The 24,425-nt window shown below is 41.7% G+C and overlaps 1 long non-coding RNA gene across 2 annotated transcripts; it reads left to right on the forward strand.

Moving 5' to 3' along the window:
• The first annotated feature begins 9,786 nt into the window (after nucleotides 1–9,786).
• On the forward strand, nucleotides 9,787–21,415 carry 4930477N07Rik (RIKEN cDNA 4930477N07 gene). Of its 2 annotated transcripts, NR_126085.1 has the most exons (5): nucleotides 9,787–9,818; nucleotides 11,759–11,830; nucleotides 14,663–14,890; nucleotides 20,044–20,145; nucleotides 21,164–21,415. It is a non-coding gene; the product is annotated as an RIKEN cDNA 4930477N07 gene (long non-coding RNA). The 2 variants fall into 2 exon arrangements; NR_126086.1 differs by lacking the exon at nucleotides 11,759–11,830.
• The last annotated feature ends 3,010 nt before the right edge of the window (nucleotides 21,416–24,425 follow it).

Genomic DNA, 24,425 nt, shown 5'->3' on the forward strand with positions numbered 1-24,425 from the left:
TTTCCTTATTTGATAGAAATGAATTTCCACAGTTCTTCTAATGTTCTTCATCCCTGCTTACTTTCCTTGTATTGAAGGCTGAAGCCAGGGGCGGGGCACGTGATAGTCTCTACCCCTGCCCTCCATTCCCAGCCTGTGGCATGTCTTTAGATGTGTATGTGTGACTCACAATGGGCTCACAATCCCAGCATGGCTGACTCCGGGACTAGAGCATGTTTTTCTTCTCTTCAGAACTTTGCAGATGTGAAGCCATTTCCTTAGGCATATGTTTATTGTTGATAAAAAAGTCTACAGCTTGATTTTAGTTTTTGCTTGAGAGTGTTTCTCTTTGTCACAACACTTTTTAATTTTTCTGCAGTGTCACTGGCGACACATGGATTTTTAGTGCATATTTATGAGTAGAATTTGTTTGGTCTCAGAACTTTGTTCTTTAGTAGGCTTTTATGATTTCAATGTTTTTTAAAAACTTTTTTTTTTTTTTTTTTTTTTTTTTAAAGATTTATTTATTATTATATGTAAGTACACTGTAGCTGTCTCCAGACACACCAGAAGAGGGAGTCAGATCTTGTTACAGATGGTTGTGAGCCACCATGTGGTTGCTGGGATTTGAACTCTGGACCTTCGGAAGAGCAGTCGGGTGCTCTTACCCACTGAGCCATCTCACCAGCCCTTTTAAAAACTTTTTAATTAACCTTATTATTAAACAAACTTGCAAGTATTTAAAACACCACATACCAAAGTTAACCATACCCAAAGTCTACACAACTCAACCAACTCCTACATAGTTAGAAAAGGCATTTGGAATCAAAGCTGAGATCCCAAGTGTTGGCTCTCTATTTAAAAATTAATTAATTAAATGTATGCGAGTGACCATCACTGTCTTCAGACACACCAGAAGAGGGCATCCGATCCCATTACAGATGGTTGTGAGCCACCATGTGGTGGCTGGGAATTGAACTCAGGACCTTGGGAAGAGCAGACAGTGGTCTTACCCGCTGAGCCATCTCTCCAGCCCCCCAAGTGTTGACTCTTGGGAAGCTGCTTTGCATCCATTTTCATTTTCTCCTGGGGAAGCTACTGTTGCATTCTTCTTGACCAAAAACTTCATAGGTCAACACGTACATACTGTTCTCTCTGAGTTTGCTTTATTTTGACAGTTTAGGGGAGATACCTTGTTTGTTGGGTTCCTTCCCCCCCCCACACACACACTTTTAAATTTTCTTTTCTTAATTTCATTGATTTCCTTTTTTTTTCCTTTCTATTAAAGACTTTATTTATTTTACATACTTACACGTGGTACACTGATGCTGTTGTCTGACAAACCAGAAGAGGGCATGAGATCTCATTACAGATGGCTGTGAGCCACCATGTGGTTGCTAGGACTCAGGATCTCTGGAAGAGCAGTCAGGGCTCTTAACCCCTGAACCATCTCTCCAGCTCCATTGATTTTCAATTTAAAAAATAAACCTATATTTTATGTACATATTGAATTAGAAAATGGGAGCTTAGCTTTGTCTCAGTTTCCTGTTTTGACTTGGAAGGCACCAGTACTTACTAAAGACACAAAAGAAAAAGGCAGAAATGTTGTGACTGGAGACACAAATGTGCAATATGGTAAACGGACATAACAGACTATCTGACCCCATAGCGTTTTCTTTTTACCTTAAAACGAGAAAACCAAATTTTAGTTGTGAGTCTATCCGTGTTCTTGGAGTTACCTAAGACTTCCTTTCTAATTCCCTCAAACAAAAATATTTCCTGTGATTTAACCACATCTTCTCTGAAGTTCATATCCTTTCTTAGATGTAGAAAAATTGCAATTTCCTGCATCTTCAACCAACAGAACTAGGTAGCTGTAAAGATGGGGAAGGCAGAGTGACCTTCCATGGAGAAGAACACAGCAACTGCTAGGAGAAAGGAGAATGTTTGAAAAATAAATGCTTGCCATTTCAGAAGTCACGACCAGGAGAGAGACTTTTAAATGGTTACCTTACATTCGGAGTCTTTCAAGTAGACGGGTAAGAGCGATAGCTATTGCCATGGCAACCTAGAAGCTGAAGTTAGAGTTCTCTAAGTCATGAGATATTTACATTGTCAATAACAAAGCTGAAAGGAGGAACTCTCAGAATTAGTTATTTTGAAAAGTTTAACGTTTTCTGATAACCTTTCTTGGGCACTGCTCTCCCAAATGATTTTTATTTACATTTGCCTCAATTTACTGAGAGAATCGTAAGAAGCTGCTGATTAATTCCAAGAAACACATTTGTAAAAATTGGATAGAAAGAAAGTTAGGAAATCCATCCATGGAAGGTGGAAGGTCAGATTCACCAATGTTCTGTCTCTCTCTGTACTTCTCCCTCCGTTCATCCATCCCTCCCTCTTTCCCTCCATCCTTCTGTCTCTCCTTCCATCCTTCCATCCATCCATTCATCTATTCATCGCTCCTTTCTCTCTTCCTCTTTCTTCCCTTTTTCCCTCCCTCCCTCCCTCCCTCCCTCCCTCCCTCCCTTCTTCCCTCCCTCCCTCCCTCCCTTCCTTCTGCCCTTCTATCCTTCCCTCCTTTCTCCATCCCTAAGAGGTTTAGATGACTGACTTGACACCTGAAGGAAATCGGTGACAAATCCAAGATGAATCTTGTAACACTCAGACCTTCCTATTTACAATTCTTAAACAAACAGCCCCTCTACACATATTACGTTGGGGAAGGGGAGTCAGTCTGGAGGTGACTCAGAGGATAAGAGCACTGGCCATTCAGTTTCCAGAATGTTTGTCAAGTGACAGCTACAGAGGAAACATCATGCTATTCTGGCCTCCGTAAGCACTCACACATTTGGTACACACACACACTGTACTGTCTGGTTTTCTGTGTCAACTTGACATAAGCTAGAGTCAATAACAAAGAAAGGAGCCTCAGTTGAGGAAATGCCTCCATGAGATCCAACTGTAAGGCATCTTCTCAATTAGTACTTGATAGGGGAGGGTCCAGCCCATGGTGGGTGGGGCCATTCCTGAGGTGATGGTTCTAGAGTCTATAAGAAAGCAGCTTGAACAAGCCAGGGGAGTAAAATGCTCCCCTCTATATCTCCACATCAGCTCCTAACTTCAGGATACTGCCATCTTCCTCCAATGATGGACTATGTTCTGGAAGCAGAAGCCAAATAAACCCTTTGTTCCCCACCTTGCTTTCGGGTCATGGTGTTTTGTCACAACAATAGAAACTCTAAGACAAGTTGGTACCAGTGTGGTGGGATACTGCTGTGACAAACCTGACCATATTTTGGGAAGAATTATGGAAGCACTTTGGAACTTTGGGCTAGAAAAGCCACTGAGTGTTGAGATCTCAGTGGGCTGCTCTGGAGGAGCTTGGAAGATAAAAACGTTGAGAGCAGTGCAGAAGATTGAGGTCTGGCTTGTGACATTTCAGAGGGAAGATTAAAGACTCTATCAGGGCTATTTCTATTTTGATTTAAGATTCTGTGATGGCTCTGGCTTGCTGGGGCTGAAGAATCAGCTGTGATTAACAAGATACCAGAACTACTAAAGTGTAACTTTTACATTACTGGGACAATTGATGCTGGTTAGCTGGAGCAAAAAAAAAAAAAAAAAAAAAAAAAAAAAATTAGCAGTGATTAAGAAGAGACCAGCATCACTGAGGAGAAATCTTCTGGGAAGTGTTTTCTGAGAGCACAAAGTAGCTGCATTTCAGAATTAGCTAAGGTTGTGCCTCATTGGCAGTTGGACTTGGTACTGTAGAAGAGTTGTCTAGGTGTTTGAACGCATGAAGGGGTCATGGAGGACAGCTGAAGCTTGGCAGTCTGAGTAGCCAGAAGTCATTGCAGTGGCAATTGAAGGACCAGGGCTGAAGGGGGTCATGCAGAGAAGCCGAGGCTTAAGACCATGAAGAGAGAGAGTCTATGAGAGGCTATTGGTTAAAGTGTAGCCAGTTGCAGCAGAAGACCCCACCCAGCATTTTGAAGATGCCAGTATCATGGGATGACCATCAAGAAAAGCAGCAATGGAGTAGAGTCAACCTGAGCCTAGAGTGCCACAGAAGGCAGAGTTGGAAAAGGGACACAAGTTCTTTGGAGAATCCCAGAAAACTGTATGTGGATCGCAGACACTGAGCATTGACTTAATACAGTTGGAGTTTGGTGTTGCTTGGTTCAGATTATGACTGTAGCATGGTTCTTCCTCTTAAAGAAGGTATTTAATTTGATTTTGATTTTTACAGGAACCCACAGATGAAAGACCTTGCACATTTAAAACAAATTTTTGGATTTTTAAAGAGATTAGATATATTTTTTTAAATAATCTAACATATTTTAAATAGGTATTTTCCTCATTTATATTTCCAATGCTATCCCAAAGTCCTCCATGCCCTCCCCCCCCCACTCCCCTACCCACCCACTCCCACTTCTTGGCCCTGGCGTTCCCCTGTACTGAGGCAGATAAAGTTTGCAAGACCAATGGGCCTCTCTTCCCAATGATGGCAGACTAGGCCATCTTCTGCTACATATGCAGCTAGAGACACGAGCTCTGGGGGATAGAGGAGAAAGTGGGGAAAAGACTTGAAGAGATGGGCACAGGAGAAAAATTCTTGAATAGAACAGCAATGGCTTGTGCTGTAAGATCGAGAATTGACAAATGGGACCTCATAAAATTGCAAAGCTTCTCTAAAGCAAAAGACACTGTCAATAAGACAAAAAGGCCACCAACAGATTGGGAAAGGATCTTTACCTATCCTAAATCAGATAGGGGACTAATATCCAATATATATAAAGAACTCAAGAAGGTGGACTCCAGAAAATCAAATAGCCCCATTAAAAAATGGGGCTCAGAGCTGAACAAAGAATTCTCACCTGAGGAATACCGAATGGCTGAGAAGCACCTGAAAAAAAAATGTTCAGCATCCTTAATCATCAGGGAGATGCAAATCAAAACAACCCTGAGATTCCATCTCACACCAGTCAGAATGGCTAAGATAAAAAATTCAGGTGACAGCAGATGCTGGCAAGGATGTGGAGAAAGAGGAACACTCCTCCATTGTTGGTGGAATTGCAAGCTTGTACAACCACTCTGGAAAGCAGTCTGGCGCTTCCTCAGAAAATCGGACATAGTACTACCTGCAATACCTCTCCTGGGCATATATTCAGAAGATGTTCCAATGGGTAAGAAAGACACATGTTCCACTATGTTCATAGCAGCCTTATTTATAATAGCCAGAAGCTGGAAAGAACCCAGATGCCCCTCAACAGAGGAATGGATACAGAAAATGTGATACATTTACACAATGGAGTACTACTCAGCTATTAAAACGAATGAATTTATGAAATTTCTAGGCAAATGGATGGACCTGGAGGGCATCATCCTGAGTGAGGTAACCCAATCACAAAAGAACTCACATGATATATACTCACTGATACGTGGATATTAGCCCAGAAAGTTAGAATACCCAAGATAGAAGATACAATTTGCAAAACACATGAATCTCAAGAAGAACGAAGACCAAAGTGTGGACACTTTGCCCCTTCTTAGAATTGGGAACAAAACACCCATGGAAGGAGTTACAGAGATAAAGTTTGGAGCTGTGACGAAAGGATGGACCATCTAGAGACTGCCATATCCGGGGATCCATCCCATAATCAGCTTCCAAACGCTGACACCATTGCACACACTAGCAAGATTTTGCTGTAAGGACTCAGATATAGCTGTCTCTTGTGAGACTATGCCAGGGCCTAGCAAACACATAAGTGGATGCTCATAGTCAGTTATTGGATGGATCACAGGGCCCCCAATGGAGGAGCTAGAGAAAGTACCCAAGGAGCTAAAGGGATCTGCAACCCTATAGGTGGAGATTAGATATCTTAAAGAGACTGAAATTTTAATGTGCTTTAATTCATAAAGACTGTGGGACTTTTAAAGTTATTTATATCTTAGAATAAGTAAGAAAGGAAGGGTTGTGGCTTAATAGTGATGTGTTTGTGTGTCAAGTTGACAAAGGGTCAGTTGAACTGGCTGGTTTTGTGTGTCAACTTGACACAAGCTGGAGTTATCACAGAGAAAGGAGCTTCAGTTGAGGAAATGCTTCCATGAGATCCAGCTGTACGACATTTTCTCAATTAGTGGTGGATGGTGGCATCCCTGGGCTGGTAGTCATGGGTTCTATAAGAAAGCAAACTAAGCAAGCCAGGGGAGCAAGCCAGTAAGTAACATCCCTCCATGGCCTCCTCATCAGCTCCTGCCTTCAGGACCCTATGGTGTCTTGAGTTCCTGTCCTTTCTTCTTTCTACGATGGGCTATGATCTGGTAGTGTAAGCCAAATAGACTCTTTTCTCCCCAGCTTGCTTTTTGGTCATGGTGTTTTGTCACATCTATAGAAACCCTAACTAAGGCAGAAATATACACATAAATAAAAATACACATTTATTAAAGGGCTGGTGTGTTACTTTAGTTAGTTTTTTATTTGAGCCCCAAACCATGCTTACACATGTTAGCCAAGTTCTCTACCACTGAGTTACACCTCCAGCCCTGGCTAAATGTATTTATCCCTGTGGTCAACAAACATCAAAACCCTAAAAATAGAATCATTCTTAGCAGATGAAAAAGATATGGCTTGCTATCTGATTTTTATTCATATTAGTTTTCAAGTGAGAAGGGAATTAAATCACTATCTTAGCTGATATTGAGTAACCCATTCGAAGTCTTAGTGATGTGTTCCAGAAAGATAATACTTAGTAGAAAGGGGAAAGTCATGGAATGAAGTATAAAACCCAAGATCCCCTTCTATGTCCTACCCAAGGTCATGAAATTCATAGCAAATGTTCCTTTAGCTTCCTGAACAAGGCACCTACTATAGTATCCTAGAGAATACGATCATTTCCTGTCCTATGCAATGGACAGAGCTTGGTGGGTCTGGTGAATAATTTGCTATGATTGACATTTTCCTCCCATGAAGGTCCCATATAGAACAGAAGGCTTCATTATATTGGAAGTGGCAGACTAACAAATGAGCTTTAGAGGATGGGGCGGCGTCTCAGGGAATGTATCACTACACATTTCATCAGAGGCATCCATCCTGCCTTATGAGCAAGCAGAAGGACCTGGCTTTAATCCCTAACACGTGTGTAAAAGCCAGCCACAGTTGTACTCTTGCCTTTCCACTACGTGGGAGGCAGAGACAGGGGATCTTTGGGGTTTGCCGACCAACCAGCCTAGCAGGAAGAGCAAGCTCCAGATTCAGTGAGACTTTTTCAACAAACAAACAAACAAACAAACAAACAAATCCAGTGGAGAGTGACTGAGAAAGATACCATGCATCAACCTCTGGCACCCACATACATACAGATGTCCACAAGTATCTACACACACGCACACACGTTCACACAAGCGGAAACACAAATACACTATACATGAAGTGAACTTCAGTTAACACAAGTAAGTGTACATGCCTAGGTGCTTTGTGGACAGTGATTTCCTGATCATATATGATATATACAGTTAGTAAAACAGGACGATCAAAGTGTGGGAGGGAATGTTAGCATTACTTTTGGCAAGCTTAAATGAAAAAGATATCCATGACCACAGCTAAAATTATCACCTCCACATGACCTTGCATTGTAGCAATGAAATCCACTCCGTATCAGTAATGCTTGTTTGGCAACACTAGCTCACAGTAGGTCAGGCTGGTGGTCTGATGGACCCCTGTTGATACTCTCTTAGGGCTAAGGTTTTGTAGCTTACAGAGTATCACGTATTTTAAAAAAATACCTCACCTTATACCAGAAACATTTATCATTTTACCTGCTGGTGTTTTTCTCTCTCTCTCTCTCTCTCTGTGTTTTTCCAGTAAATATTTTAAGGAGACAGATTTCATTCTGGGTTCTACCGTGGTCACCTAAGGAGTCAGGGGTACAGTGAAGAGGGAAAGACGTCAAGAATATTTAATCATCGTTGATTTAAACAAGGGACACATTCAAGAGAATTAACAAAATCAGCATGCTGGTTGCCCTGGGCTGATTTTTCTTGCTGGTAGGACTAAATGAAAATCAGAACCCAAAGCTTTCAGGTCCAATTCACGCTGACAACGTAAAAAGCCTGCCAGGATGAAGGGCTGAGTCACTCCCGATGCCAGCTACAGCTGCGTTTTTCATATTTGTGATACATTTCTTGATTCCAGTGGTAAAAAAATCGCTCCCCGGCTGGAGCTGTGTTCTTAGCTCCCATCCTCCATCTCTCTTCCGCTCCCCCACTTCATTCCTAGGAATTGATTGCAAGGCAGTTAACGCACATTCATGTCACAGGAGGTTCAGAAATGTCCCAATTTAGCCTGATGTCAATGTCCTGAGGTAAAATATTCTGAAGAGGACTCAATCAATGAGCAGCAATTCTGCCTCGTGAAAGCCGTCAAGCACAAGGGAGCCGAGAGAAAAACGCTTAAAACGATTATGACAAAATAGATTTGGGAAAATCTATAACATGAAAGTATAGGTTTAGTGGCTGGGGGAGAGTTGATTTAACCACTGTGCATGGGGTGGGAGCTGCTGGAGTTTACAAACCAAAAGTTCAGTGTGTCCCAAGGGGATGCTGCCGCAAATGTCAGACGAAGTGCTAGCGCCATGGTGGCCAGGACTAGGGGTGGTGAAGGATTTTCTGTTCTACTTCACAGCATTTATATACTATAGTTCAGATAGCAGATATTCACAAAATAAATGTTTCTGGCTAGTGTTCTTGGTCAGTTGGATGACAGATTTAATTTTTTATTTTATTTTTAAATTATTTTTGTTTTGTTTTGTTTTTCGAGACAGGGTTTCTCTGCGTAGCCCTGGCTGTCCTGGAACTCACTCTGTAGACCAGGCTGGCCTCGAACTCAGAAATCCGCCTGCCTCTGCCTCCCAAGTGCTGGGATCAAAGGCGTGCGCCACCACGCCGGGCAGATTTAATTTTTATAAAGTGTGCTATCCCTCAACATCTCTCCCGGGAATTTGTAGTATTAAGTATTCAAGGAGATAATGACCAATTAACTTAAGAAGAGCTCTGGTAACAGAAGAGCAAGCTTGTGGCAATTGAAACACAGATCGCACATGAGCAATTGCTAGATGATCAAATGCCTTCAGGTAAAATGGAGACTCTGGGGAAGTCAACGGAATATCTTACAGAGACTTCCTGACATATCCAGAGCTCATGGATGCACTATGTGGTATGTGTTAGTTAACTGTCGCGGAGTCAAATGGGAACACACAAGGATCACAAGTACCAAGGGTACTGAGCAGAAAGCCTTCCACTTTTTTCGTGTGTGGGAAACCCTGAGTCTGAGTCTATCTTCTTAGGCAGTTGGTTACATCAAATGTTTGCCCACACTGCCCGGCTTCTGTTCAAAGATGCCGAGTTTTAAGGAATATTTCTAGACCTGGAGAGTTGTTTGTTTGTTTGTTTGTTTGTTTTTTTCTTGAGAGAAAATTTTACTTTAGTTATTTTTAATTTCTTCTTAGTTCCTAAAAAATTGTTCCGCTTGTAGCATTTTCAGAGAAATATGTTTTTCATGTTTCTTTCCACCTGCTCTTCTCCATCCCTCCCACGGTGTGATCTCTCACGCAGATAGCCTCCTGCCCACTTCCGCTCACCTGTGACCCATTGTCTCCTGCTGCTGCTCAACAATTCTTCTTCCTTCCTCAGGAACTGTAGGGGAATTTCCCCTAGTTATTTGATTGGCTGATGAAGAGGACAGGAAGCCAATCACCAGGCGAAGATATGGAGGCGGGGTCTTCTGGGCAGAACAGGAAGGGAAGGGGAGAAGAGAAGGGTCAGACAAGATGGAGGAGGTAAGAAGATGGATGATAAAGATGAACCAGAATCGCGTGACCTAAAGGAACTGCAAGTAGCTAGTACACATGGTAGGGGGGAGGATATATAGCACAGAATGGCCATATTGGGCATCACTGGGAGGGGAGTCCCTTGGTCCTGTGGTGGCTCGATGAACCAGGGTAGGGGAACACTAGGATACTGAGGCAGAAGTGGGTGGGTGAATGGGGGAGCACCCTCCCAGAGGCAGGGGGAGGGGCAGGGGATGGGGGTTTGTAGAGGGGAAACTGGGAAGGGAGATAACAATTGAAATGTAAATAAATAAAATAACCAATAAAAATGAAAGAAAAAAAAAACCTCAGTGTGTAAGGGCAGGGCCTGTGAGATTCCCTCACTCCATGTTAGTATGTCTGTAGACATTGTTTGGTCTTGTTTATGCAGGAATTTCCAGGAGACATGGTCACACAACAGACTTCCAGGTCCTCTTCCTCTTACGCTGCTTCTGTCTGCTCTCCCTTGATGTTCCCTGAGCCTTCAGTGTAGAAGTTGTGTTGTATATGTATCTGTTTGGGCCAGGCACCCATGATCTCTTAGTTGTACCCAGTTGTGGGGTTCTCTAATAGTTTCCATAGCTGTGAACAGAGGCCTCTCCAAGGAGAGGCGAGAGCTACACTTACCTGTTCAGTGTTAAGGATCCGCTTAGGAATTGCGCTGCTCCAGTAAAGGGACATTAGTGGGTTCTCTAAGGTCAGGACCTCACTAACTTGGGGCAGTTGTCTGGGTTTCCAGTACCAGGAATGAGGTCCTTTCTGTTGAGAGGGCCTTACGTCTAATCGGATGGCTGTTGGTTTCTATCCTACCTACATGATAGGAGTTTCACAATTTTACCTTTAGCAGTATCTTGCAGTTTATCCAATAGGGTGGTCAGCCCTGAAATCATATATATACAAACAACAAAAAGGGACTCAAGGGGTTGTATTTATATATTTGCATCTATTTGTCTATCCATCTATCTCTCTATCATCTGTCTGTCTCTCTCTTTCATCATTTATCTACCTATGTGATATAATCAGATAAAAAGTTATCTATCATCTGTCTGCCTGTCTGTCTCTATCACTTACCTACCTATATGATAGTTACAATCAGATAAAAGGTCGCCATCAATTAGAGAGAGAGAAAGAACATGGAAAAGGCTGAAGGGAGGAGACATGGGAGGGATTGGAAGCAAGGGAAGTAGAGAAATTATGGAATTATATTTTAATTTAAAAATAAACATTTTTATTTACTTTTGGTTTTTGGAGACAGGGTTTCTCTGTGTAGCCCTGGCTGCCCTGAAACTTACTTTGTAGACCAGGCTGGCCTCGAACTCAGAAATCCACCTGCCTCTGCCTCCCAAGTGCTAGGACTAAAGGCGTGCGCCACCACACCTGGCAAAAATAAATATTTTTAAAAGACAAAAAAACTTACTTACAACATTTTTAAAGTAGGGATTGAGCCTTCAAGTCACAACTTACATGAGGTGAGGAGGTGTTTTAGCCATGGCGTTCTGGAGGAATAAAACCAACAGAATGAATGAATATACATTAGCAAAAAAGATTTACTAAATGGGTTCACGTGATATTGGCTGTCTGTCTGACGAGGCTGTGGACATGGTAGCTGCCAGGTCCAGGAGGCTGGCTGCCTCAGCATCTCCAACCTGTTCCTGAAGGCCTGGACAATCTATGCAGTCTACATCGAAAGGCCAGAAAAGCTGGGTTCTAATGGTGTTGGAGCAGCAGCAGCCACAAAACAATAGGTAGATGCACTGACCATCAAGAAGCAAAGGCAAGCAAGCTAACAGCACTGCTTTTTAATGGAGCCTCTCTGCATCTGGGCTGACACAGTGAAAGGTACTGAGGTGCTGTCTGCACTGGGCAGGGTCTTCCCACTTAGTTAACCTTTCCTGGAAATGTCCTTACAGAGCAGAGCAGAAGCAAGCTTCTTAGTTGACTCAAGTTGACAATCAAGACCAGCCATCCCATTGGGGCACTGGGTAAGATGAATACCTGGGAAGGGACAATAGACACATATGAGCATGTAAATTGTGTCGTAAACATGTGTGTATGTGAGACAAAGAGATCTGGGCCCCATCCTGTGTAGTTATTGTGGAAAACTTAAAAATGTTAGAGGATTTTATTGGAAAGCAGGAAAATCCAACTTGGTAGAATATGTGCTCACAGAAAAGGTGAGCATTACAGACGCTACCTCTGTAGTGCTTTGAGGGTTTTTTTGTTTGTTTGTTTTTTGTGAATTCTCAGATATTTTGTGTTTAAGGTAAGTTTTGAAACATGGCTATTTTGCAGTTTGCAACACACCGTGCCTGAGACAGTTCAAATTCATTGCCATGTAATTCCAGTGGTCACTGTCGGGTTCATTTTGTATTCTGTGCTGGGATCAAGGGGATTTTAGTACTTGTTTTCATGCAAGAACAGGGAAAGAGGCGCTACAGCGATGGTTTTCAACCTGTGGGTCGCTACCCCTGCAGGCCGAATGACCCATTCCCAGGGGCTGCATATCAGATATTTACATTAGGATTCGTAACAACAGCAAAATTGAAAGTATGAAGGAGCAACGAAAATCATTTTATGGTTGGAGGTCACCCACAACATGAGGAACTGTATTAAAGGGTCGCAGCATTGGGAATGTGGAGAACGACATCTCCGCTACTCACAGAGGTCTACATCTCTGTCCCTCTGAACCGTTGTGCACTAGCCTGTACTGTTGCCACTCTGCACAAGAAGAAGCAGAGGCCGATGGAACCCAGCTGCTTCTAACCAGGTAATTAGGGCAAACTTACCTTTGCCACCAGTCAGACTTAAAAACAAAACAACGGTCACTAAAAGCGTTGTTGAGGCTCTTGCTAGAGAACCTATCAGCAACCTATCAGCAACCTACAAGAGGTTTTTGCTATTTCTTCATCCCAGCATTGTCCTGCATGCTAGGATTAAAAGTTTTTGCATGTCACACTTTTCTGAAAGAAAGTGAACGTCAGAGTTCCTTAGCTGTGGATGCTCTGTGTAATTAAGATGATTGCCATTGGTGCTACCATCATTATCTCTGGTAATATCACACTGTCAGGTTTACTCAGACACCCATAAAACATTGACTAGGGGGCTGGAGAAATGGCTCAGAGGTTAAGAGCACTGACCACTCTTCCAGAGGTCCTGAGTTCAATTCCCAGCAACCACATGGTGGCTCACAGCCATCTGTAATGGAATCTGATGCCCTCTTCTGGTGTGTCTGAAGACAGCAACAGTGTACTCATATAAATAATAAATAAATAAAACTTAAAAAATAAAACATTGACTAAAGTCCTCACCAGACAACTTTTAAAAATAATTTAATTTAATTTTCTACTCATTCACTTAACAGCCCGTTCACTGCCCCCTTCTTGGTCACTCCCTCCCACAATCCTCCCCCCCCTTCTGCTTCCCCTCTGAGGGGGTGGGGCCATCCTGGGTATCCCCTTCCTCCTTTCAAGTCTCTTTGAGGCTAGGCGCTTTCTCACCCACTGAGGTCGGACAAGGCAGCCCAGCTAGATGAACATAGCCCATGTACCGGCAGCAGCTTTTGGGATAACCTTGTACCAGTTGTTTGGAACCCACATGAAGACCAAGCTGCACATCCGCTACATATGAGTGGGGACGGCTAATCTTACAAGCAAAAGTAAATCTATATGCCACAATTTCCATGGCTCAGCAAGACACACATTTATTCCTCCAAGGTCACCCCATGTTATGTATATTTACTGGCATTCAAAAGTCAATGAGCAGGAAGTGAGGTCTTCCATGTCGCCAGAGGGCTGAAATTTAAGGGATACAAAGAAAAGAGAACATTTTGATGAATAAAATGAACCCCAAGGTATACATTGCTATTTTGATTCAATTAGGATAGAAAAGGATAGAGAGGTGAAGTGAGTTTATGTCTGAAGAGTTAGCAGATAAAAGGCCCCACAAAAGGGGGAGGAGAAGAAGCAGAGGTGACCGTAGTGTGCGGCTCCATGCCTTTGCTCCCAAGCATCCCTCAGAAGGCTCCCTGTACTCACAATCCACTTTACCACCCTTCTAAAAGGAGAAAGTAGCATTGCGTTCAACTCTGAAACCATAACCATGCCTTCCTTTCAAAGCTTGTCTCCAGCTCCTGGCTCTACATTTATCATGCGGCTCCTCACTTGTTGACACGTGGTTCAGCATGTTTATCTTTATTAATGGCTTTAAATTATAGATGCCTCTAGGCCAAGATCTAACTACCTTGCTTACTGCTGGGGAATGCAACGGGCACACAGCTTCTAAACAAATAATAAATATCATTTGATGGCGCTTTCTGAAAATTAGGAGTGTTTTGCCCCTTGGTTGCATCTCAAAGGTTGAGAGGTAATGCTGCCATTTAAATCTCCTTGGACTAAGGGTGCAAACAACAAACAAAACAAAAAAAAACGAACAAAGAAACAAACAAAAAGCTAAGGAAAGTGGAAGAAGAAAGAGGCTGTGATAGATCTCAGATGGTGTAGACAAGTGTAGTTGTGACCCATATTTATTCTTAGTAGGAGACACTGGATTTTAAAAATTATTTTAATCTCTTGAGCTGACAAGGTAAGGATAGACTTTGTTTATCTAAAGCATTTTTTTCCCTTTCTTTGATGCTGATACTTTGTGTATTGCTTTCTGAATAGTCGACAGGTCTGTTTATTCATTTGAAATTCTCTTTCCTGATGATCGATTCGATTTTTTTTTTCATTTGGAATGTCCCTGAATGAAAGTCATATGGATATTGCAAGAAATGAGTTTGTTTTGTTTTGTTTTGTTTTGTTTGTTTGTTCTAACAGAATGTATTACAACAGTGCCTCTATATTCCCAAGCATCTTCCCACACCTTCATGGAGGAACACACTGAGATTTCTGACAAGCCACCGGAGTTCAATCTGTCTGACATGGTCGGAGGAACTCAGCTACCAACATGGTCATATCAGAAAGGAGAGATTTAACCAGAGGGATGTAGCAAGGTGCTCTGTGTCCAGAGGTCCTTTCATTGTCATGAGTTTGTTAAAGCATGATGTAAGTAATAGTCCTACACAGGGCTCTCAGGGAGAGCTCACATAGGCTGTATTAACTGTGACAAAAGCCACATGGTGGCCTTGACATAAAGCATCCTGGAAAACCACCCCCATTTCTTTTCTCCTTCATTTGTTCTGTTTTTCCTCAGATTGCTTTCTTTTTAATTAATATTAGATTAATTAGATTGGTATCAGAACTAACCCTTGTTGATGAAAGAAGCATGGTTTGAGGTCATTTAAGTAGAATGTCAGAGTGTAAAAATATGGGCTGGAGAGATGGCTCAGTGGTTAAGAGCACTCACTGACTGCTCTTCTGAAGGTCCTGAGTTCAAATCCCAGCAACCACATGGTGGCTCACAACCATCTGTACAGCTACAGAGTGCTCATATATAGAGTGTAAAAATTCATCAATTTCAATATATTCCACTGTTGATTGGTGAGTTTTAGAGGAGAGAGGTGTAAAAGCATTTCGAGTTGACCATCTTACTGTAAGTATGGCCTGTTTTATTGACTGGGGGGGGGCATTTAGGGATTTGTGTTAAGCATAATACTTGACTCTTTCTCAGTATTCAACTTTATTTTAAATTAGAAGTTAACTTATTGACTATTCCATGAACCAAGATTATAGTTTAATTAATAAACCGAGGGAAAGAACAGGAGTTTCTGTAATTGACTAAAACACCAATTAGCATCACTGAATTTATCAGAGAATGTGGAGATCGAATTATGTGGTGAATCTGAAATACAGGCATGAGCATAAGTGACTTGCAATGAGCAGTGTAACTGGCCAAGGCTCCCAAGTGTTTTTGATCACACAGCAAGAAAAAAAAAATAAGAGAATGAGAGAAGATAAAATCCAGAAGGTCATTTGGTCTGTCTGCAGAATGAAATTACCTCTGAAAGGAATATTGTATTAAAATGCCGGAAAATAAATTCACAACTTGAAGAGCCGCTGTTCACTCCTGGAAGATTCCGTGAATTTATTAGAACTCATCGCATCTGACAACTCAGAGCTTAATTACACAAAATTATTACAAAGAGACAACTCAAGGTTTTACTTTTTGTCAGTGAAGGAGAAAAAATAAACTCATCGCTGTATGGCTCCAGAACGGTCCACACACAGAATGAACTAGAAACAGTTCCCCCACTCTGTATTCTTAGACAGTTCCAATACCATTTCTGTCTTTGCAGGCAGAAAATACACGACAGGGAAATACAAGTGTGAAGGTGGTTTTCAGTAACAGGTCTCAACCTGGTCACAACCCACCGCAGGTGGTGGTGGTGGTGTGTTGGGGGGGAGTTGAATGACCCTCTCAGAGGGGTCACCTAAGACCACTGGAAAACACAGATATTTACATTAAGATCTGTAACAGTAACAACATTACAGTTAGAAGTGGTAGTAAAAATAATTGTATGGTTGAGGTCGTCACAGCATGAGGAACTGTATCAAAGGGACACAGCGTTAGAAAGGTGGAGAACCACTGGTCTACACTCCTCTACCCTCACCCCCACGCTCAGAGCTGACATAATATTTTTCATAGTATTAAATATATTATCAGACCAAATCCATAACTTCTATTGTGGATATAAAAAAATCTCAAAGATGAAATTATTTCCATATTACCTGCTCGTCAATAAAAGAAAGAACATAAAACATCAAAACTACTCCATTTAAATGTCACAGATCAAAACGAAGGAAAGCCCGTGGGTGAGATGGCTCCATTTCCCTAAGTCATCAATGAGCCAACACTGGAGAGAGAGGCAGGGATGTTGGAGCTGACCGTGGTCCTGATTCATCGTGCCCCTCACTTTGACCCTCTGTTGCCCTCTGGGAATCTGTATCGCCCTTCTAAATAGCAACCATCTTCATTTTAGTATCCTTTAGAAATGCTGAGAACTCCTGCCTGCTGTTTCAGAACAGCTAAAGAGTTTTTCATAGACAACACAAGATATAGGAAATCTTTGTAGGTACAGTTTTCTCCGTTTCTTGATCTGTCACCACCCAGGATTTGGAGCCTAGCACCCATCATTTCATTTAAGAACATGCGTTGAGGAACCTGGAGAAATTTAAGATAGTTATTTTTCCCCTTGAGACTATTAGTTTACTTCCATCTTAAATTTATTTGGCAGATTCAGCTCCTTGGTTATAAAAGAATTCATGATTTATTACTGTTGAACCACCTACTATCAGCATGACAAGTGGTTACAGCATGTGTGTGGAGACATTTATGTAAAAAAGGCTTTTATAGCCATAGCATGGGCAATACTTATCACACATATACCGTTAATCTATAATCAATCCTGACAAATTTGCAAAGAGACAAAACCCACTGAAATTAGCGTAATTTACCCCGACTACCCAAAGTTACTGCTACAATGCTTTATTTTAAAACAAAGCAGAGGAAACCAAAGAACAATGCCCTATCACTTAAATGCATCCAATTACACTAGGGAAATTAATATCTATCATTTATAAATTTCATTTATTTATTCGAGACAGGATCTAATATAGACCGTGGGGACATTGAACTCATTATATATCCAAGGATAACTTAAAAAACAATTTAATTAAAAATTTAATTAAAAAATTAGGTTTCATGATAACATGTATTCTTCAAAGAATTTGTTTTTCTTTTATATCTTTTCTTTCCTTGTATCTCTCTCCCTCCTTTCTCATTTCTTCCCCAATCTGTGCTCTCCCAAGCTGAGTAGCTGAGGGTAACTTTGAACTTCTGACCATCCTGCCTCCACCTCCCTAGTACTGGCATCACAGATACGAAGCACAACACTTGGCTTTATAAGCCTTTCTTCTGAAGTAATAAATTCTCAAAACCCCTGTTATTCATGTGGTAAATATGATGATCCATAATCAGACATGTTTTTATTCTGAAGATTTACAGTATAATTAAAATATCATAAGTCATGTGACTGATTTTCCAAAAGCATTTAAAAAAAATTCAGTAAATTGATTCTTAAATAACGCACCTTCTGACCTGCTTAGTATTCAAAACCCAAGACTGAAATCCTGCCGCCCACTCTGCAGCCGATTGATTTGAGAACTACAGCTGCAGAAATTAAACTGCATTGTTAGCTCAGAGCTTTCAGCTGAGGAAGCAATTTCAGGTTGGTTTCTCCTCTAGCCCGGCTTAGTATTAAGTAAATATGTGCCTCTAAGTGTCTCGGGCAGCTTATTACCCAAAGTGGTGTGTACAACTTTGCAGGTGCAGCTCCAAGGAACTAAAAGCCATTTTGGTTGATTCACTTTCCTCACCGGTGGCTAAAGGTCATCATGAAATGGAACGCACAGGTACCCCAGAGCCACAGAAGCACATCTAAGTTAGGCTGCTTTTTGATATCTAGGATACTTTCATATTTGGTGCTGTAGATGATGCCCATATAGAATAAGATGGCCACAGATCCTGTCCTGGATGAGTACCTGGTCCAAAAGGAAAAGAGGCAGGCATCACAGAGCAACATATGTTGCATATGAGATGCCCATGGTGTGTGATGAAAAGCTCTCTCTCTCTCTCTGTCTGTCTGTCTCTCTCTCTCTCTCTCTCTCTCTCTCTCTCTCTCTCTGTCTGTGTCTCTCTGTGTGTGTGTGTGTGTGTGTGTGTGTGTGTGGTGTAGCAAGGTTAGCATTAGGAAGGGGGGAGGCATCCTAGAGGAAATGAAGCAACAGTAGATGAGAATGAGGTCTTTGCTTTATTTTTTTTTTTAATAGCAGGTTCAATTTCCTGGTTCAAGAAATAGCTCCCAGTCTCTAAAAATAATAAAATAATATTCCTCCTGCTGGCATAAACACTAACCGAAGTGGTGGAAATAATAACCCATCATTTTATAGACATTCTGAAAGATGAGGGGGAAAGATGACGAATAGAAGAATAATATGAAGAGCTGTGAATTTTCAGTAAGAAAAAAATCAGTGAAGCTATCACCTGTTTTTATTTCAGATCTATAGACAGATATTTTGGAATGTCTTGGGAATAAAAACAATGCCTTTTCATGAATGCCTTGTCTTCTTTAGACTATTGTGCCTTCCAAAGTTATTCTTTGAAATAGGAAGAAGAAAACAAATAGAAAACTGTCCCAGAAATCAATAAAAACTGGTGTAGTTTGATAGCATTCCAATTGAAGCTGATGTCTGAATTCAATCAGACTTCGTTTCTTCATAGAGGAAACCATAGCATTTATTCTCAGTGAAGATAAATGCCTACCCCCAAACCTTTAAGATGCGAAGCTACCCCACCATGAGGCACTTTTTGCCATAAAGAGATGATGCTTAGGGCTTTGAGTGGATCTATTTGTAAAAACCGTTTCTATCAATTGGCCATGAAGAATGAGAAAAGCTGGTATGTGTTGTGTACAGTTTCTGTGTGACACAAAGTGGCTCTATACAGCTTTGCCATGTTCTTAAAAGAAAGGAGAAGCCGATGTGGACGATTCTGGTCACGTAGGCTTGAGGAGCTGTGGTGTTGGGGACACTAACAATGAGGAATGGGAGAAAGCATGAGAGTTCTTGTGCTCTCACAAGCCAGAAACAACGCTGAAGTGCAAGCAAGCTCAGGTGCACCTCTGTCTCCTAAAGAGCCCCCACAGGCCACACTGTCACATATACCCGTCTGTAAAACAATGCGCCCACTCTCCCCACCATAACAAGTCGTAGTTATTCTGCAATTGTCACACTCCAGGCTTCAGTCACGATGGCATTCTTGCTTTATTTCATGACATCCCCGTACCAGCTGGACACTAGGCCCTACCTCCTTCTTCCATGGAATAGAATATTATGGAATGTGACATTATTTTACATTATTGCTAAGAAAGTAAACTCATGAACTGTGATTGGCTTTGCATTTTAGTCACGCTTAGACTTCAGAGTTAAGGGGCTAAACAATGTAGTTGCCCAATAGCCCTTATTCTTCCAAGGAACAAGCTAAATAAAGATCCAGGCTAGGAGTTCAAGTCATCATACAGAGGTCATATGTTATGTGACACAGTGTAAGGCACCTAACTTATTTGAAGTCTCTTTATCTACAAATAAGAACGTGCATATTTCAAAGGGCTGTCATGAAAGTTAACTACTAGAAGTTATATTAAATTCCTCAGCATGAAACAGATACTCCACAAAGGCTAACTATCCATAATCCTCCCCAGATAAGCCTACAGTGATGGTCCAAGATCTGCCAATGGATACCAGGAGCATATGTGTGGGATGTTGAAGGAGATGGCCACAATGGCGTAGTGCATTGCTAAGAGGTGAGCATCCTGTATGGTATCATTGTAGTTGTGTACCACTCCCCTCTACTCTCTCCATCCCTCTGTGATGATGTCATGGCTTTGAGTGGCACTAAGGGCACATACCTTCATGGAGGAGAATTGTTCACACAACTGAAGTCAAGCATCCCATTAGACCTGCACTCTAGTACAGGAGATGTGACTGTGACTTTAAGGTGAGCCATGCTCACTCTCTCTGGGCTTATCTGGGCTTGAAGCTGCTAATAACCACCCTGCTGGCTATGAGGGTATAAGAGATAACACAGCATGGTATGAGCAGAGCAGAGACATGGAGTGAGGCAGTACCCTGAAGATATCCCTCAGGTCTATGTTGAAGCCAATATGATCCTATGAGCTTGTTTTCTTTTTTTTTTCATGTGTGAGCTAATAAATTCTCTCTCTGTGTGTACATGCATGTGCATTTGTGTCCATGTGTGTGTGTGTGTTTGTGCATGCATGTGTATGTCCATTCATGTGTATGCCCATTCATGTGTGTGTGCATGTGTATATGTGTTCATGCATATTTGTTTCCATGCATATGTTTTTCCATGCATGTGTGTGCATGTGTGTGTGTGTCCATGTGTGTGTGGTATGTGTATATGTGTGTGTGCGCGCATGCACGCATGTGTGCGCACATGCATGTGTGTGTCCATGTGTGTGGTGTGTATGTGTGTCCATGAATTGTATGCATGTGTATGTCTATGTGTGTCTGCACATGAGTATGTCGATGCATGTGGGTATGCGTGTGTCCATGTGTGTATGTGTGTGAGCATGAGTGTGTCTATATGTGTGTATGCATGTGTGTATGTGTATGTGCATGTGTGTGTGCACTATTCAGTTCTTTTCTTGTTTTGAGTCCATTTGGGTTAGGGTATATGTCATTTGAAACCCCCAAATATCAAAGAGAGTCTGAATAAAACACCAAGTCCCCCACTTGAAGGATTTGATTATTGAGACAAGAATAATTTCCTTACCTAATTCTCTTCCTGGGGCTTCACAGAATCAAGACTATGACACACATTTCCTGCTGCTTCATCTGCAAGATTCGATGCTAGGCAATCAGACACAGCTGAAAATGGACAACACTCCCTTGATTCCCCGTGTGTATATGACTTGTACTCATAATGTGTTTAGTCATCCCTGGCTCATCATTTAACAGTCAAAAGCCACATCATACAAGGTTCATGCATATGTTTTCCACTACACCTTTTCTTATGCTTAGTAAAAGCCAACTTATAAGTGGATTAATGTCAGATCTGTTTTCTCTCTTCTTTGTAAACAGCAAAGTGGCTGAGTGGTAGAGTGGAAGGGATAAGGATTCCAGATCAGTAGGGCTGCCATGAGATTCATAAGATGGCAGCCATGGATAGTGTAGAAACTCTCTCAAAACTGCACAAGCCCCACCCACAGAAATATCCACTTGGGCAAGACTCACCTCAGACCGTGCACGTAGAACTCCATTCAGTCCCAGTTCCCAGTACTCTTACCGAAATGTCTTAGGGAAGTATCTTCCTGTGAAGAGAATTATAGAATTATAGTTGAACTTCCAAACAAGGAAGCCTATGATTTCTAACTGTGACTTCTAACTGTTGATCTCACTACCATCTCCAAGGAAGGATGAAAGATTTCTTGTTCACCGACTATTGTCTGCCTCTAACAATACAAGGACTCTGATATTACAGAATAGGGTGAGATTTTATGTTTGCTGGTCAGCTAGGAAACTGATGTCAGAGACGCAAAGATTTCAGGCTCACGTACTATGCAGGATGGTGGGCGGCAGTACCTAGCTTAGGACATAGTCGGGTATGTTACTCTGCTCTTCAAAGGGTCAGCTACCTCAAGTATGAGGTGGTGCTAAGATTACTCACTGACACTACAAGCCAAGGCCAGCATGGACTCTTACCTGTTTCTGTCATAAACAGAACCCTTGTATTATCAAGGCCAGAAAATGCTCTGCTGAAAACAAATTTCTCCTCCTTCCTTTGAGATGGCAGTGAGGTCAGGGTTTAGGAGTCACAGATAGGAGATGTGCCTTCTGCAGTTCAGCTCCTTGCTTTGACCTCTCACCTACACCATACGTGTGATGGCTAGAGCTATACTGGTCATTCTGTAACCATGAAATGATCAGGAGGCCAGTGAACAGAGAGTTGTAAGGAGGCTGGACACCAGGTGCCATACCTTTGACTTGTTTTCAAAGTAAGAAGACAACTTCCACTGATTAATATCCCATCTTCTCTTTCCTTTATCAGCAACCAGAGTAATTGCAATATAAAAAAAAATCGACATTTCCATTAAATATGCATATGTATATATTGTGACCCTTTATAGGATTCATAAGATTTAATTACAGAGTAGGTAAACATCGATCCAGAGGAAAGCACTCACTTTAGCGCAATTGTCTACTCCCCTGTATAGCTGACAAATATCTTTAAATCATCATTCTCCGTATATAAATGTCTAGGTTGTCTCAGCCTGGCATCCTGCCCTGCTTCTCTACCATGTTAGCTCTGATCATCCTACACGTAGACTGCCTGTGTTGTGCATAACTCCTAGTGACTTAGCACATAGGAAGTCCTTCGCTTGTCTACCCATATCCACTCAGCTTTCAGAGTTCCTCAGATTTCTTCTGACTCTGGAAACCTTTCCCATCCTAGAGCTACACGATTCTTACTAACCTAAGCTGTCAATTGTCAGCTCCACTATCTGGCCCTGGATAACTCCCTTCGTGTTTTGCATTGTGTTGTTTGATTGTAGAAACTTGATCACCTGTGCTTAGTCATTACTTTCCTGAGATGCCGTAGAACATAGTTAAGAAGGTCTAAATGAGGTTTTCGTTTCCAAGGCCAATAGGAACATGCCCAGACTCAACATAGCTCAGAGTTACAGCTCCCGTTCCCAATTTCATAGTTTATGAGACAGAACAGGAACAGGGCATAGAGAAAAAAAATCCTATTTTTTTTATTTTTTTTGTGGAATTAAAAATTGTTTTGTTTCTGGCTGTCTCCTGAGAGGCCCTGCTAGAGCCTTACAAATACAGCGGTGTTAGCAATCAACCATTGGACTGAGCATGGGGTCCCTAATAGAGGAGTTAGAGAAAGGACTGAAGGAGTTGAAGAGGTTTGCAACCCCATAGGAAGAACAACAATATCAACCAACCAGATCCCCCAGAACTCCCGGGGACTAAGCCAGCAACAAAAGAGTACACGTGGCTCCAGCTGCATATGTAGCAGAGGATGGCCTTGTCATGCATCAATGAAAGGAGAAGTCCTTGATCCTGTGAAGGCTTGATAGATGCTCCCAGTGTAGGGGAATCGAGGGCAGGGAGGTAGGGAGTGGGTGGGTGGGTGGAGGAGCACCCTCATAGAAGCAGGGGGAAGGAGGATGTGATAGGGTATTTCTGGGAGGGAGGGAAACCAGGAGAGGGGATAGCATTTGAAATGTAAATAAAGAAAAAAAAAAAAACCAACCAACCAACTGAACAAACAAACAAAAATCTGTTTTGTTTAGTAAAAATCAGGACCCTGGAATAAAAATGTCCCAACAGATATTTAATCAAGAATTCTCATCTCACTCAAAGCCCTTACCCAATGAACTTCATGTACTGGGACAAAAGAACAATTCAACGGGAAAGAACACATAGCTAGCCAGGGACATAGTGGAAAAACACAAGGCTGGACCAGAAACATCTCCAAGTTCTCTGTATCCTTCACTCACCAAAGAATCTGTTCAATTTCATCTTAAGAAGCACTTCGGAAAAAAAAAAAAAAGAAATGCTTTCATTGTGTCCCAAAGGTTTGGGTACGATGTGGCTTCATTTAAAAAAAAAAAAAAAAAAAAAAAAAAAAAAAAAAAAAGAAGCACTTCGGTTGGATGCTTCTCTCTACCTGTGAAGAGCAGAGGCCAGGCTTGCTATAACAGTAACTTATATGTGCATATTATAGGCGTAAATATTCAGATATGTGCACCTATGTGCACATTTCAAATGTTTTCTTAGACTGTCTGATACACACCCGTCATTTCCACCTATCATTTATCCGGAAAGGGGCATTTCATGTTAAGTCAAAGATTAACTGCAATGTTTGATCTAATCTTGGGTATTCTATTTTGTTCATTCCTCGAAGCAGAACTTTTCATAAAAGAATGAGTCGAGGTTATGTATGTAGCTCAGAGATAAAACTCCTGCCTAAGCATGCACAATGGGCCATGTCCAATCTCTAGACATAAACCGGCAAGACATGTGGGTTGAAAGTCACAATATAATG

The sequence above is a fragment of the Mus musculus genome, chromosome 10 (assembly GCF_000001635.26).
Source record: "Mus musculus strain C57BL/6J chromosome 10, GRCm38.p6 C57BL/6J".
NCBI classification, from domain to species: domain Eukaryota; kingdom Metazoa; phylum Chordata; class Mammalia; order Rodentia; family Muridae; genus Mus; species Mus musculus.